General features: G+C 38.3%; 1 protein-coding gene across 6 annotated transcripts in view; it reads right to left on the bottom strand.

Moving 5' to 3' along the window:
- Positions 1-16709, bottom strand: part of LOC150076415 (putative RNA-binding protein Luc7-like 2) — a 222315-nt gene that overhangs the window by 172282 nt on the left and 33324 nt on the right. For 2 of the 6 annotated variants that reach the window (XM_090387885.1, XM_090387886.1), the window contains one exon: positions 1744-1795. The exons of the other annotated variants lie outside the window; for them this stretch is intronic. The gene's annotated coding sequence lies outside the window, so the exon portion shown is untranslated. The remainder of the gene's footprint in view (positions 1-1743; positions 1796-16709) is intronic. 6 annotated transcript variants of the gene reach the window in all.

The following is a 16709-nucleotide window of genomic DNA, read 5'->3' as shown; positions in this document are numbered from 1 at the left end:
TATTTGTATGCTGTTTTGTATGTGAATTGCAATATATCCATATTAATGGAGTTGTGTATGTTTTTTAAGTAAATTTTGGAGTTGGGTCTGAATTTTGTTCCTTTGCTCATCACTTCTTGTAGTGTATTGTCTTCTATAATTTTAAAGTCGCCGGTTAATATGTGGCTGTGATGTGGATCTATATAATTTTTGTATTCTTCTTCATGACAGAAACAAGGCTGATCTGCAATGCCCATGTTGGTCAATTCTGGTCCTGTTAAATGGCTGGAAGGGTGCAATCATTGATGCTCTGTTGCTGTGATGGAATTACCTGTGGCAAGTTGTGTGGATTTTCTGTGAATGAAATGTGCTAGGCCTGCTGACATCAAGTTCAAATGTCTGTTTCTGTTAGAAAGTCTTGATTCCTATTTTGATGGATCTATTGAGGTTAGAACCCCAAAGTGCTAAGGTCTGATCCCTTGGAAAATCAAAAAACTGACATTTTAAAGATGTGTAAATCTTAAGTTTTCCTCCTGTACTGTGCTCTGTAGCTAGGATATACACATCCTTAAGATATAACCTGTTGCCCTCTCTCTCTCTCTCTCTCTCTCTGTGAAGGAATAAACTGCAGTGCCACCCACTACCCAAAGTTCCCTTTTGTATTGTTTTAGTCTGATAAAGTTTCCAGGGTTATTTTTATGTTAGGGTTTCCCATACTGGCAGTCTGCTTGACATACTACATCATGGAGCTTCTCGGATTAGAGAGGTCTGCAGCAGTGTGAGTATCACTACACTGCCCCATTACCATCAGTTCCATGTTAAGCCAGAAGAGCACTCCAATGCTGCTACAAAATGGACTTCGGTGGGGGGGGAGTTAGTGCATTTCATTCCATTAGTGAAAACCAGAGGCTTAATCTTAGCATACTGACACCCTTGAAGAGCACAAACCTACAATGAGAAAGTTTCAAAGATGCTTGGGACATACAACAGAGTTAAGGCTCTATCATGCACAGGAAAATGAGGACTTTCACCCCCAATCAGATCACCCTATTCCCCAACATCAAATACAGCTGTCAAAGTTCCCCAAGGCCATATTCATACCCTTCAATCAATTTTTAATCAACAGATATCCAAGAACGGAATTCAGACCTACTGCCAACATGAATGAAGACTGTAACTAAACACTTTCAACAAACCTGACAAAACCTGTTCTTGGAAAAAACTTCCTACCATCAAGAGCAACAGAAGCAGCAGCTGTTTGGCTAGTCATGAGTGACAATGCCAACCCCAGCCAGCTAACCACGTGACCAGAACTGGCTATATTCTCCCTTCAGCCTGGCAATGATGTGCTCCCAATACCAAACAATCAGATGCAGATTTATCTAGCACATAAACAGGACATTTCATTTTCTTTTTCCCCTTTATACAGCAGGACTATTTGGTTATAAGAATTAAGAATAGCTTAGTCATGACAATGTTAAGTGCATTAGTTGTTTTGTCTCTGACAAAGAATCTAAGAAAGGAATCTTAACGTACACAAGTGTATTCTAAATTATTAAATTTCAGCTAGTTACAAAATTTATTCAACTAAGTGTCACATGCAATGAAGTAGTATCATTCCTTGTTTCTATTTATTTAAAATCTGTTTTTAGATCACTCACTCAATTTTGAATAAGTGATGTAACCACACATAATTTGTAACATCATTACTAATATAAAATTATCATATTTACCTATAAACTACTATAAAAATAATATATTTACGTTAATTAGCTGAGGGTAACTGGAAGCAAGCATTACCATAATTACCAGGAACCTATGGTTAGAATTAATGCAACATTAAACCAAGCATACGAATATAATAATAAAATGGACAAATAAAAATCTGCTTTATAAATATCTCAATTTTAAAAAAATTATTTTTCAAAAGTAATTAATTTTTTTCAGTTCAATAATGTATCATAAATACCAAAACTATGTTTAGTCTTTTTTTTTTAACATGAAATGACGGGCTCATTAATAAACAGAATGTGGCCAAGCATGCTCATACTTTTGTTTTTCCTAAATTTCAAGGTATTCTTGAAAGTAGTGGCTTCAAACTGTCAATTGTTAACTAACAAATGTCAAGAGCTCATATATATCTGGACTGGACTCTTAGCAATACCATAATTTCCATAAGTAATTATCATACACTACTGCAGAATGGGAAACATGAAGGTTTGAAAATGAAATTGAAATTTGGCAATGAAAAACACCTTATCTATATCAGCATAGCTTTAAGTCAATATGCTAACTAGTTCTCCCTGAAACAATGGAATCAATATTTTATGTTTTTAAAAACAAAATTTTAAAAAATTTGTAGCTGCTTAATTATGTTACTACTTGGTTATACACAGCTTAGGCTCAACATGTGTTTATTTTTAACATGTAAAGTCATAGCCATGGTGAATGTTACCTTCAGCTAACATCATACTGCTTTTTCATTAACCTGGAAATAATGGCATGGAAGAAAAAGTTCCTCACCACATTTTTTTAATGGATTTTGTTTATAAAATTTCTATTTCTGCCATTCTCTAAACCCCCCCCCCCCACACCACCTTCCTTTGTACATAAAGGCAGAGGAAGGTGGAGGGAGAAAGTCTAGAAAACAACAATTTCTATACACAATTAGTAATTACTTCTAATTACTATAGTGTAAAAAAAAAATTTCTTTAAATATATTTAGTTTTGGTATAAAACTTCTTCCACACTACCACTAAAATTAGTTTAAAATTTCATGTATTTTCTAATTTGTTGTTATTTCAGTATGCCTAACTGGAAATCACAAGCTATACGAAATTCTGTGCTACTTTGACAAATTTTGCTAAAAAACTTTGTACCACAATAAAGCTTCATAGGAGTTTGGAGCAAAAAAGACTTGAAAACATCAGTCAAACAAAAATAGACAAAGACCCAAATTTTGCTCTGGAAGCAAAGATTGGAAGGCAACAAAACAGTGTGAAAGGTGCAAAAAATTGTTACGAAATAGATAATGCAGTCACAACTACAAGAACCGCAAACCACCACAGGCAAGCCTTTTTCAAAATTTGACCTGAATTCATAATGCAACTCTCACAAATACTAGCTGTTGTCTGTGTCGTCAAATATAGACTGAATGTCACAACTGCAAGTCACAGGAGTAATATTGTAGATCATTTGAAATCAAGCATTATTTGCTTACAAATCCGGAGAGGGGTATTTTAAATTCACACATTTATATTTCATTTATTTTTGAATGGTTGTCAACATTTTCATTCTGTTAAAATAAAACTGTATAAGAAACATATACAGTAACTCCCACTTGTGCTACCCTGCTTTTAACACTATTCTTCTGCACCAATGGCCAATCGTGTGAAGTGCCATGAATTTTTAATGGCTGTAGTGTTCCTGTTTAAATGGTTTCCCACTTATTTTTTTTTAAGTCTCAAGTAAGAATAAATCCAGCTTTATTAACCTTCCTTCCACTTGATTTTAACTTGGATAAACTAAATCAGAGGAATCATTAATTGTGCAGTTTTGAGTACTTCATAGCAATTGTTTCTGATGCAAGTACCATTTGTTCATTACATATTTAACTCAAATCTTTGAAGATAGGTAAGCTGGTCTTAACTACTCAGTGTCTAAATATTTAACATTGCAGTTACACATCTCAGCCTTTTATTTATTTATTTTTAACTGAAAGCATGCACACAGGATCTTTGAGAGACTCCCCATACAATTTCAGCAAAAATGTGAACTTCAGCTGAAATTCCCAATATCTTTCAACAAATGTTTTCTTTGATTTCTCCACTGAAAAATAAGTACATAAATCTTTGTTAGTTATCATGCAAACACATGAATACAGAGACACCTCAATACTTTCTAAGATAATGGAGAAATCCATCAACTACCAACTCTTATACCTTGAAACCTTCCATCTGATCAATGATAACCAATAATAGAGTCCACCAGTGTCAGTCCAATGGTGTTATCTTGGCATGTTACTCATCACCAGACAAATCTGAAAAAGAGTTCTTTTCCTCCTGTACATTAATTGACCTTCCAACAACTGGAAATGCTGTCCATAATTTTGCTGATGATGGCACACTACTGGCATTTTTGAGAAATCTTACTCTGCACAAACAGTTTCAACTTTTCAAATATAACCACCAATTGCTTAAATGTTAATCTCAAGGTAAATCTCCAAGTGAATGAGGAATACTTAGTTAACTCAATTCTCAAATTGAGTCCTGTCTTATTTTTTGACAAAAAGAATTTGCTGCTCTCATGCTGATCTTCAATAACACTTAGATTTATAGACAAGACCACATATGTTTATTGGAAATAACCCTCACTGCTAACTTTTCTTGGCATAAGCATATCACAAATATTGCTTCCTCTACATCAAACAAACTTGGTTTTTTCTTTTCATGGAAATTTTTCTGTTTATACTTCAGGATGGCGCTGGTGGAACCAGCTGTATGCTAGCTAAATTAGTGCGCTCTTAAAAATTAATAAATAAAGAAGGTTTTCGGGAGTGTTGCTCAAAAAGAAGTTATATTTTAGATAAAATAAGTGTGGTTGAGTGATAGGTTAAGATTTGGGACCTAAACGTGGTTTTATTTTTCGGATTGAACTTTTTTAAAATGGTTATCATTATTATGTTCGGACATAGGAAATTTCAAGGTCATTAAATTTTTAAGGAACTATAATCAGTCACTGGGAATTCTTAGTAGAATAGTTGTGCTACATGATAGCTTTGATGTAGAAGTTTTCAGGATACCAAATTGTATTTAAAAATACTCACGTTTTGCTGAGTTATACATTATTGGTATTTTCAAGGTCACAGTAATTTTACCGAGTCAGCCATTTGGATGTTTCCAGGAGATAAAACTAAGCAGTGCCACCTGCTTGGTCAGTGGTGACTAGAAATTCGGCATAAATTGCGTAAAATTATGACATCACGAGGCAGCTTCATCACTGAATAAGAGCTACTCCATTTATATGGCTGCGGTAGGTTTAGTAGTTTAATTTGTTAAACTACTAAAGCACCGAAAGATATATGCTCCCAGAAGGGCCTCCCATGGCGGAAAGGTTTCAGTGGAGACGTCAGACGAAACCCGTTTCAAAAGGTCCACACACGACCTTTTCAACTAAATTGTGATCCAAGAAAGCAACGGGAAACTACTTGGATTATCCTTCCCTTGAAAACTTCAATGATAGCAAGCAAAATAAACCACGGCCCCAAGTCTCGGCGTCCCTTGAATGGGACAGGGGTGCTAAGAATCTCCGAGCTTGCATCGAAGAATTTTCTGAAACTAGCTACATGGAACGTTAGAAGCCTACTACAACCAGGAAAACTAGCCAATGCTTTACAAGAAATGGAACGCATTAACATCAACATACTTGGGCTAAGTGAAACCAAATGGCCTGGAACAAAGAAGTTTATATCAAACGACCACCACGTCTTCTGTTCCGGAGGAGAAGAGAACACCAAGCAGACGTACGGCGTCGCTTTCGTTGTCCACAAACAACTGGCCAACAAAGTCACCAGTTTCACCCCAATATCGGAACGAATCGCACTACTACAGCTAGCAGGCAACAAGATCAACCTGAATGTGCTCCAGGTCTACGCACCAACAGCGGACAAAGACGATCAAGAAATTGAATTGTTCTACGACAAGCTAAGCAACACTTTAAAGTCGCTGAAGAAGCACGACAAGACGGTCATCCTCGGTGACTTTAATGCCAAAATCGGTCAAGGAAGGCTACAAAACATAGTCGGAGAACATGGCTTGGGGACACGGAATGAACAAGGCGACAGACTCGTCCAGTTCTGCCAAGAAGAAAAATTTAGCATTGCCAACACTTGGTTCAAACTACCACCTCGACGACTATACACCTGGACCTCACCACAAGACTCTGACAACAATATCGTCAGGAACCAAATTGACTACATCTTAATCAACATCAGATATAAGTCAAGTGTCCTCAAGGCAAAAACTTACCCCGGAGCTGACATATCATCAGACCATAACCCAGTAATAGCAACACTACGTCTCAAATTACGAGCAGTCAAACGCACAAGCACAACAAAAAGAATCGACCTGGAGAAACTGAAGAACACCGCCAACAGGCGACAAGTACAGCTTCATCTCAACACTACAATCCGATCGATCGAAGCAGTAACAACAGACGTGCAAACATTCGTGCGTTCACTCAAACAGTGCATCAATGAAACAGCAGAAACCCTGCTAGGACATCAGGCGTCGAAAAAGAAACAACGGTGGATGACCCAGCACATACTAGACCTAATGGATGAACGGAGAATATTCAAAAGCAACAACCGGGAAAAATACAAAGAAATACAACAAAAGATCAAACAGGAAATCCGGAAGGCGAAGGAAAAATGGATGGAAGATCAGTGTGCAGAAATCGAAGACCTAATCAAGAAAAATGACAGCTATAACCTGCACAAGAAGCTTAAAGAAGCTGGAAACATCTACAAACCGGCTCCTATCCCAAGTTTATATACGGACAACAATCAACCTATACTAAGCAAACAAGCCAAACTCGACACCTGGAAGAGCTATATATACAATCTGTTCGGCACCAACAGAAAACCGGCAGAAACGCAACAACAAACACAGGAAGACAATCTCCACATATTAACATCTGAAGTGGAACATGCCATCCGAATAACAAAGCCAGGCAAGGCCTGTGGACCTGATCAGATTCATGTGGAACTGCTGAAACAACTAGACTACAGCAACATCCAACAACTAACGAAATGGTTCAATCAAATCTACAACGACATTCCATCCGAATGGCTCCAATCCATCTTTGTGGCCCTACCAAAAAAGGCTACCAGCCAGAAATGCGAAGACTTCAGGCTGATCAGTCTAATGAGCCAGGTGCTAAAAGTCTTCCTCAAGGTGATCCAGCAAAGGATAAGATGTAAGTGCGAAAGTGCACTGGGAAACACACAGTTCGGATTCTGCAGGGGACTAGGCACCAGAGAAGCAATTTTCTGTTTACAAATATTGCTACAAAGGTGCTATGAACATCAAAAAGACGTGTATATTTGTTTTATTGACTACGAGAAAGCCTTCGATTCAGTAGACCACGACCGCCTAATTGACCGACTGAGAAAACTTGGGCTTGAAAACAATGATATCAACTTTATTACAACTCTCTACTGGAATCAAACAGCCCGGCTTCGCTATGACAACGACTTGACAGACCCAATTCCAATAAAAAAGGGCGTCCGGCAAGGCTGTCCATTATCTCCCATTCTTTTTAACATCTATTCGGAAATGATCTTCGACCAAACACTGGCTGACAAGAACATCGGCATAAAAGTTAACGGACACTACATCAATAACTTAAGATATGCCGATGACACAGCACTAATAGCGGATTCAGAACAAGATTTACAGACCATCTTGAACGAAGTGGACATAGAAAGCCAAGCATGGGGGCTACGAATCAACAAAAAGAAAACAAAGGTGATGAAGGTCAGCAGGACTGCAAGCAAAATCACGATCAAACTAAACAATGAAAAATTAGAGCAAATACACCGCTTCAAGTATCTCGGAGTACTCATTGATGACCAGCTGAACCATGAGGCCGAAATCAAAAGCAGAATTGAACAAGCCAGGCAGGCATTCACCAAATGGAGAACCCTCCTCACCGACAGAAGCTTGAGCATCATGCTCAAATTACGCACATTGAAATGCTACATCTGGCCAATACTGCTCTACGGTGTAGATACCTGGACTCTAACATCAGCCACTACAAAAAAGCTCCAGGCCTTCGAAATGTGGCTCTACCGAAGAATGCTGAAAATTCCGTGGACAGCCAAGATAACCAACGCACAGGTCCTGCAGGACATGCACACGGAATGGGACCTGCTCAAAGCCATCATCAGCAGGAAATGCAAATACCTAGGTCACATCGCTAGGAACCAACAAAAATATCACCTACTACCACTCATCCTGGAGGGAAAGATCGAAGGCAAGAAACGCCCAGGCAGACCGAAAATGGCATGGCTAGATAACATCAACACCTGGCTTCACATGACAACAGCACAAATTCTACACGCAGCGCTAGACAGAGAACAATATCAAAACGAAGTCGCAAACGCCATTCGGCAGCATTAAAGAAGAAGAAGATACTTCAGGATGGCTACATAGGGTTAGAATAATGTAACAGATAGAAAGAATAAAAGAACAGCCATATTTAGCAGTCACATGAATAGCAAAATGGCCATACTGCTGTGCCTTTGCATTAACCACTCAGCCAAGCTTGGCATATTGTTCCCATACTTGCGGTGTCCCAAAAACCACTTCTGAGCTCCTAGTCTATCCAAAAGAGGGCAGGTTAACAAATAACCAATCTCTGGTTTCTTCAGTTTCATTTTCTGCCTACCCCAAAGTTCACAACAATTGTAAAGCAGTTATTAATCCGTCCAAATTGTAGTAGAGAAATCTGGTCTCTTGCCAAAGCTATTGCTGCAACTTTTGTCCACCTCTGTCAAAACCATATAGTTCTATTGCCACTTCAGCCAAATATAAACCTTACCTGCTAGCATCCTGCTTTTCTCCCAACTCTTGTAATGATGATCTTGGTAAACCATCTCCTACAATTCCCAGTACACTCCACTCAATTCCTCCTGTGGTCTTCAGTCAAAAGGATGTCAGCAGGATTTTGAACAATCTCGATGATAAAAAAGCCCCACGTCCTGATGGTATTTTTCACTTGTTCTCATATCCTGTGCTCTTGAACTTACTCATGTTTGTGTTGCTTTTTTTCACTTTCTTATTCCACAGGCATTTTCCCCTTCTGATTGGAAAATTGCTTATATCCAGAAAGTTCCTAAAAATGGTGACAAATCCCTCCCATTCAATTATCATCCCGTTGCACTTCTACTCTTTCTAAATTAACTGAAAAATTAATTAAGAGCCAATTTAAACCATCTAGAAACCTTCCATATGATCAATGATTACCAGCATGGATTCCATCAGTGTTAATCCACTGGTGATATTCTGGATTTGAACACAGATGGGTAACATAACCCATCTATGTTCAAATTCAATGAAAAGGTTTAGTGAAACTCAAACAGTTGCTCTTGATATTTCAAAGGCTTTTGATCATGTTTGGCATAAAGGTCTTCTAAATAAGCTTCCATCTTATGGTTTGCCAATTGTTTTTTGTAATTTGGTATCCAGTTTTCTCTTACTGCTCATGGTGGGTGATGGCAAATGGCTCTCTGTCTTCTAATTTCACTGCTAATGCTGGTGTTCCCCTAGGTTCAATACTTTTACCCACTCTTTCCTCTTGTATATTAATGACCTTCCACGGACCAGAAGTCATATCCATAGTTCTGCTGATGATAGCACATTGCATTCTACCTTCCAGTTTGAAAAACCTTGCCCTGTACAAACAGCTTCAATGTCTTGAATATCCACTAACAATTCCTTAAATGCTCATCTCCAGGTAATTCTCTTGTGGGGCAAAAATAACTTAGTTGATTTCAGTCCATCTAAAACTCAGTCCCGTCTTACAGCTTGCAAAAAGGAACCTTCTGCTCCCATGCTTATCTTCAATGACAGTCTGATTTTTAGGCAAGATCACACAACTCTATTGGGGATAACACTGAGTTCTAATCTCTCTCTTGGCATAAGCACATTACAAATATTGCTTCCTCTGCATCTAAAAAACTGGCCTTCTCTTTTGCTCTCAGCATTACTTTTCTTCCAAAACAGCTGTTCACTCTTCTGTACAAATCACAAATCTGCCCTACCACTGTTCCCACATCTGGGGCAGTGCACCCAAACCTATCTCAAATTCTAGATTCCATTCAAAAGAATGGCAGTTAGGTTAATCAATGACTCATCTCTAACAGAGCCTCTCCACTTTTTGTCTCATAGATGTTCTGTTTCTGTTGCATGCCTTTTCTATAGATACTTCCATGGGCACTGCTCTTCTGAATTGGCTTCTATAATTCCTGCTTTCTCTTCCAAAGCAGTCCCAACATTTGCCACAACCAGTCAACATCCATTTAACTGTACAGCTTCAAACTCACAGTACCAACTTTTCTTCTTCCTCATTTATTCATTCAACTTCCATTTTCTGGAACAATCTTCCTTCATATGTATTTCCAGAAAATTACAATCTACAGAAGTTCAAGTATAATGCCAACAAGTATCTTCTTAAGCTTCAGCATGTGCACAGTACTAAGTACTATAAGATCTAATATCTCGCATGTTTGGGGTTTTCATAAAAAAAAAACCCACTAGCAATGGTCACTACACTGAATGAAAATCTGGATGTTATCTCTCCTTAGTAGTTTGTGGTATAATTAAAATTAATGCATCTGAAAATTCTGTGAGCAGTGAAAGTAAGATACTGTGTTTGAATTGTAGCAGTAAATTTCAAATTTCCATTGTTAAAAATTTTGGGCAATAGCTCAAGACAATAACCACCACATATAAGAATAGAAAAGTTAAATATGTAAAGACACCTAAAAAGCTTTTTCATTGTGGAGACCGATCATAATTGCAGAGACACGAATCTACAATTTCTATTTAAGGGAATGGTCATACAGACATATGAAGATTTTCATTTTACACATGAAATGAGGGGGGGAAAAAACAACATATAAGCAGATAACACTTTGCTTTGTTTCAATAATTTTTTCAGTTTATAATAATCATAAGACCAGTGACTTCAGTTTTATAGTAATATACACATACAGCTCACTGTTTCTGCTATTACCAGTGACCTCACACAGCTTGTTTATTTCCATATCAGAATACAGCAAATCTTATTATATGCCAACACTAGTTCTTTTTCTCTCCAGCAACCCTTCAATCTATACAGTCAATGACAGCAGGCCTCTGACTATATGATTGTCAATCAATCCAGCCCTGGAGTCATTGTACAAGGCACATGGGGTAGAATTTTGCCCAGCATGGTCTGTGCTTGTTAACAAGAGAGACTGCTTCAACAGGGATGGGATACAATTAAATAGAAAGGGGGAAGAATATTTGCTGATGCTATCAGGGCAGTGTTAGGTGGATCGCAAAACTGATAGCTTGAGGGGAAGGAGATACACAGACCAACAGAAGCAGGCAGAGGTGAAAGTGATTATAGGCCTAATGTCCCTGATGAGTACAATGAAACTGAACAGAAAAGTAAAGTGGGCCAGTAAATAAGAATGTTTTATAATGCAGAATTTTAAATTTCCAGATATTAACTGGAACTTGTGGGTTGGTAATTCACAAACTAGCAAGACTTTTTTGGATTTAGTGAATGACTATTTTCAACAGCAGCATGTTAGAGAAGGAAAAAAAGCAATATTCTTGACCTGATTATCAGCAGTGATCCTTCATGCTTTATGAATCTGCAGAAAAAAGAACCACTAATTGGCAGTGATCACAGTGATGTGAGATTTCTTAATGAAATGACTATCATAAAGGGTAAAGGGAATGATTTTTGCTTTCATAAAGGAGACTACAGTAGTCTCAGACAGTTTTTAAATTCTATACACTGGACCCAACAACACATTCTGAATGAGAAGCATTCAGGGAAATAAATATAGAAACTACTAGCCTTTCCACAAAAACTAAGAAATACCACTCAACTTTTTTTGAGCAAATTTCATATGAGCAAATTTCCAAGCCTTAGACCTAAATGGATATCAGATAAACTAATGGGATGTGGTGGAGAAGAAAAATGCATGCTTTGCATACAAATTAATAGGTTATATAGAAGCCTACAGTACATATAAGCTAGTCAGCAAAGAAGTCATAAAGAAGGTCAGGCAAGCAAAGGCAGATTATGAGAAAGCTTTGGCAAAGAAAAACAGCAGAGGCTTCTTTACTTATATAAACAATAGAAGGAAGGGGAAGAATCAAATTGCCCCACTTGATATTGATGGTTCAACTGTTGATGATCCTGCTCACATAGGGTTTTAACAAACCTGATGGTTCGTTAAAACCCTGTGTCTGTAGAAATCCTGTCTGACCAAGTAGTTCAATACTATGATGCAATCATAAAGGAACTGAATGCAAAAATTAATTCCTATATCATATACTTGGATTTCAGGGAAGCTTTTGTACTGTTGCCCATAAAAGATTGCTGTAAAAATTGGAGAAATGTGGCATTAAGGGAAAGTTACTGATAGGGATAAAAGGATGGTTGAGTGGGAGAAGACAGAGTGGTTATCAGTGGACACTGCTCGTTGTGGATTAATGTTATTAATGTAGTCTCCCAGGGATTGGTGCTGAGGCCATTTTTGTTTATTTTATTTATTCATGATATTCATAAAGGCATATCAAGCTTAATATCCTAGTTTGCAGAAGATGCCAAGGTTGGTTAATGACAGTATGCAACTTTTTTTCTTTTCTTTTTTTTTTTTTTTTATGTAAACCCCAAACACGAGAGGTATTAGAACCTATAGTACTTAGTACCGTACTTGGGTTGGAGGTTGAGAAGACGAAAGAAGATATTTGTTGACATTGGACTTGAACTTCTGTAGACTGTAATTTTCAAGAAATACGTATGAAGGAAGGTTCTCCAGAAAACGACAGTTGAATGAATAAACGAGGAAGATGAAAAGTTGGTTCTGTGAGTTTGAAGTTGGACAGAAAATGGATGTTAGCTGATAGCCACAGGTGTACGGACTGTTTTGAAAGAGAGAGCGGGAATGATAGAAGCCAATTCAGAAGAACAGTGCCCATGGAAGTATCTGTAGAAGAGGCATGCAGCAGAAACAGTACATCTATGAGACAGCGAGTGGAGAGACTCTGTTAGAGATGAATCATTAATTATTGTTCCCACAGATGTGGGAACAATATTCCATGGCAGGGCAGATTTGCGATTTATACAGAGTGAGCAGCTGTTTGGAAGAAAAGTAACGTCGAGAGCGAAAGAGAAAACCGAGTTTTTTAGATGCAGAGAACGCAATATTTGTAATGTGCTTGTGCCAAGAGAGATTAAAAGTCAGGGTAATCCACAAAAAAAGAGATATATATCATTTTGCCTAGAAATCAGAGTGTCAGCAAAAATAAGCATAGGAGCATAAGAATCCTTTTTGCGAGATATAAGACAAGACTGAGTTTTAGAAGGGTTCAAATCAACTGAGTTGTCTTTGCCCTACTGCAGAATTACATGTAGATCGGTATTTAAGGAATTGGAAGCAGATTTTCAAGAAGATGAAGTTGATTGAGCTGGGCAAGGTTTCTCAAAATGGAAATTGAAATGCAATGTGCTATCATCAGAAAAACTATGGATAGGATTTCCAGTCAATGGAAGAAGGACATTAATATACAAGACGAAAAGAGTGGGGGAAAGAACTGAACCTTGAGGGACACCGGCATTAGGGGAGAAGTTAGAAGACGGAGAGCCATCTACTATCACCCTCTGTGAGCGATCAGAGAGAAAACTGGATAACCAATTACAAAAAACAAATGGCAAACCATATGATGGAAGCTTGTGTAAAAGACCTTTATGCCAAACACGATTGAAAGCCTTTGAGATGTCAAGAGCAACTACTTGTGTTTCACCGAACCTTTCCTTTGAATTAGTCCATAAATGGGTAACATAAGCCAGAATATCACCATTGGATCAACACTGACGGAAACCATACTGGCGATCATTGTTCAGCCGGAAGGTTTCTAGGTAGTTTAAGAGTTGGTGGTTAATTGATTTCTCCATTACTTTAGAAAGAGTAGAAGTAATTGCAATGGGACGATAACTGGATGGGAGGGATTTGTCACCCTTTTTAGGAACTGGCTGGATATGAGCAAATTTCCAAGCAGAAGGAAAAACACCTTTGGAATAAGAAAGTGAAAAAAGGTGGCAAAGAATAGGAGTAAGTTCAGGAGCACAGGTTTTGAGAACAAGTGGAGAAATACCATCGGGACCTGCAGCTTTCTTAGCATCAAGGTTTGTCAAAATCCTTCTGACATCCTTTTGACAGAAGACAACAGGAGGCATCGAATGGAGTGTGTTGAGAATGGTGGGAGGTGTTTTACCAAGATCATTAATACATGAGTTAGAAGAAAAATGGGATGCTAGCAGGTCAGCTTTATCCTTGGATAAAGTGACAATAGAACCATCTGGTTTGGACAGAGATGGGCAAAAGTTGCGGCAAATAGCTTTGGCAAGAGACCAGAATGCTTGGCAACCATTAGGGCAAGAAGCAAGTTTTCTACTCTTAGCCTGTTCAAACTGTAGTTTGGACTGATTAATAACTGCTTTACAATTGTTACGAGCTTTGGTGTAGGCAGAAAATGAAACTGAAGAATTAGAAACAAGCCAATTACGATATGCATCGTTCTTCTCTTGAACAGCCTTGGCACATTTATTGGAAAACCAAGGTTTAGATAAAGGATGAGATTTTAAAGTGGAGTGTAGGATAAAGGATTCCATTCCTGCAAGAATAATTTCACTGACACGATCTGAGCAAACGTTGACATCAGAAGTTTTGAAACAGTAATCTGACCAAGGAAAAGAAGAAAAGAAGTTTCGCAGGTCGTCCCATTTTGCATTCTTGTAATGCCAAACAACACGAGGTTGGGAATAGCCATGAGATAAAGGTTCCATTGGAGAAGAGACAATCACCAAGTTGTGATCTGAAGTGCCTAAAGGACCTCTCACTTCGACCGTGTACTTAGAAGGGTTGTTTGTGAGAAAAAGATCAAGTGTATTGGCTGTATGATTAGGATTGTCTGGTATTCTTGTAGGTAAATGAACAATCTGTGCAAGGTCGTTAGTAATTGCAAAAACCTCAGCATCTCGACCAGCTGGCTCAATGTGACTAGAAAATGGAAGCCAGCTGGAGTTGTGAACATTAAAATCACCAAGGAAAATTACCTCACTGTTAGGAAAGTTGAACTGGAGAAAGTCAAGTTGGAAAGAAAGGAAGTCAAAGAGCTCCAAGTGATTAGTGGAGTTGGGAGAACGGTAGAGACAACAGATGAATTTTACACAATGAGGTAGAGAGATTTTAAGCCAGAGAAGATCGAAAAGAGGAGATTCCAAATTGCCAAGTCTCTGACAGGGAATATCAGAACAGACATATGCACAAGTACCACTTTTGAGGCGAAAGGAATCATACAACGAATAATTTGGGTATTTGAGATGAGCAGTAATCGAATCAACCGATAATTGAGATTCTGTCAGAAAAATTACATGGGGTTTGGCAGACTGCAAGTGGAAATGGACATCATTGAGATTAGAATTGAGACCACGTATATTAGTGAAATGATTTAGGAAGTGTTTGGGAGGTTTAGATCTTTTCGCAGATAAGCTTACTCTATTAGTTTGACAATTCATGGTGTATTCAATAGTAAGTGGAGGGACATTTTTTTTGATATGACCTACACATGGTAAGAATATATCCAGATCCTTGATATAATGTGGCCTCAACAATGCCCCCCCTTGATACACACTACACAGACTCTCTACAGTCGGTATCTGGCAGAGTAGAGGTAACAAGATTATACACTAGCTGATCCGGAAGCCTCCTAGAGAGTTACCAATAGGTTCCATCCAGTGTATTAAACTAGCTGCCAGCCTGCAAAAACCGTTTTAGATCTGTACCCTAGAAATGTAAGGAAGACTGGATCTCGCCATGATGTCCATCATAACCTCAAAAGTCATCAGTCATACTGCATGATGGAAGAGATGGGGAAGGGTTGACTGGAACTTAGCTCTGGAGACTAAACATGGGTTTCACCACTTCAACCCTCGAATAAGCAGAGTGGTGGTATTACACCGGTTGGTGAGAGTCATCTACCACCAAGTATTGCCTGGTAACACAGAGGGGTGGCATTCCTCCATGTGATGTGGGTGTCACACCTCAACCCCTAGTTACATTGGTTGACACCTGGGTGATCAACCACAGTGTGCTTGTGCATGAGGGTTATACCCAGGATTACCAACAGTCCCATCATCGTGAAGGTGCAAGCAGAGGATCTGGCTGTTACAGACCATCCGGAATTCACCAAAATTGGGCACACTTGACTTGAGTGTCTCCCAAATATCAGTTCCATCAGCATTTTCGACCCAGGTAGCAAGTACAGCTTGTCCTGCATATCTCAGAGAATATGACAACCTCAAGGACCAAAATTTCCTTTAATTTACCCTTTCTACTTCTACTATCTAATACAACCTTACTTTACACATAAAGTGGGTCTAAAAAAAATTGTATCGCTTGCAAAATTCACTGAATATTTATGAAATATGGCAATATGTCATATATATTTTGTAATAGCATAATCCTAGTGCATCATCCATCTTTAGCAAGCTCTCTTAGATGATGTAATGTGCCATACATGATTGCATCAAGTGGCTGTATAAATACAGTGCATATGCCATGAGCCAAGTATTCTGTACTATTGCAATGACCAAGTTTTCACAATTAACACTATGTAGAAAAAGTGTTTCTGATGTGTTGAATGTAGAGGGATATTCTCCGCATGAAATACTAAAAGGATTAACTGTAATCAGGCAAAAGTAGCATTTAGTAGGAAAATGATCAGAAACTAGCTATCTAAACAGAAAGACAGGAAGTGGACATCCATGAATATTTGGAATCTAGAAGAATTTTGTCCTGACTGCATCATCTCCATAGTGAAACATTCTGTGTCTCAAATGATATAACACTGTCTTTCACATAGAGGAGTTTGTCGTCTTGAATT

The sequence above is a fragment of the Mastigoproctus giganteus genome, chromosome 13 (genome assembly GCF_048544385.1).
Source record: "Mastigoproctus giganteus isolate SK-2022 chromosome 13, ASM4854438v1, whole genome shotgun sequence".
Lineage (NCBI taxonomy): Eukaryota > Metazoa > Arthropoda > Arachnida > Uropygi > Thelyphonidae > Mastigoproctus > Mastigoproctus giganteus.
The sequence above is the reverse complement of the archived record's forward strand: the minus strand, read 5'-3'. Positions and strand labels throughout refer to the sequence as shown.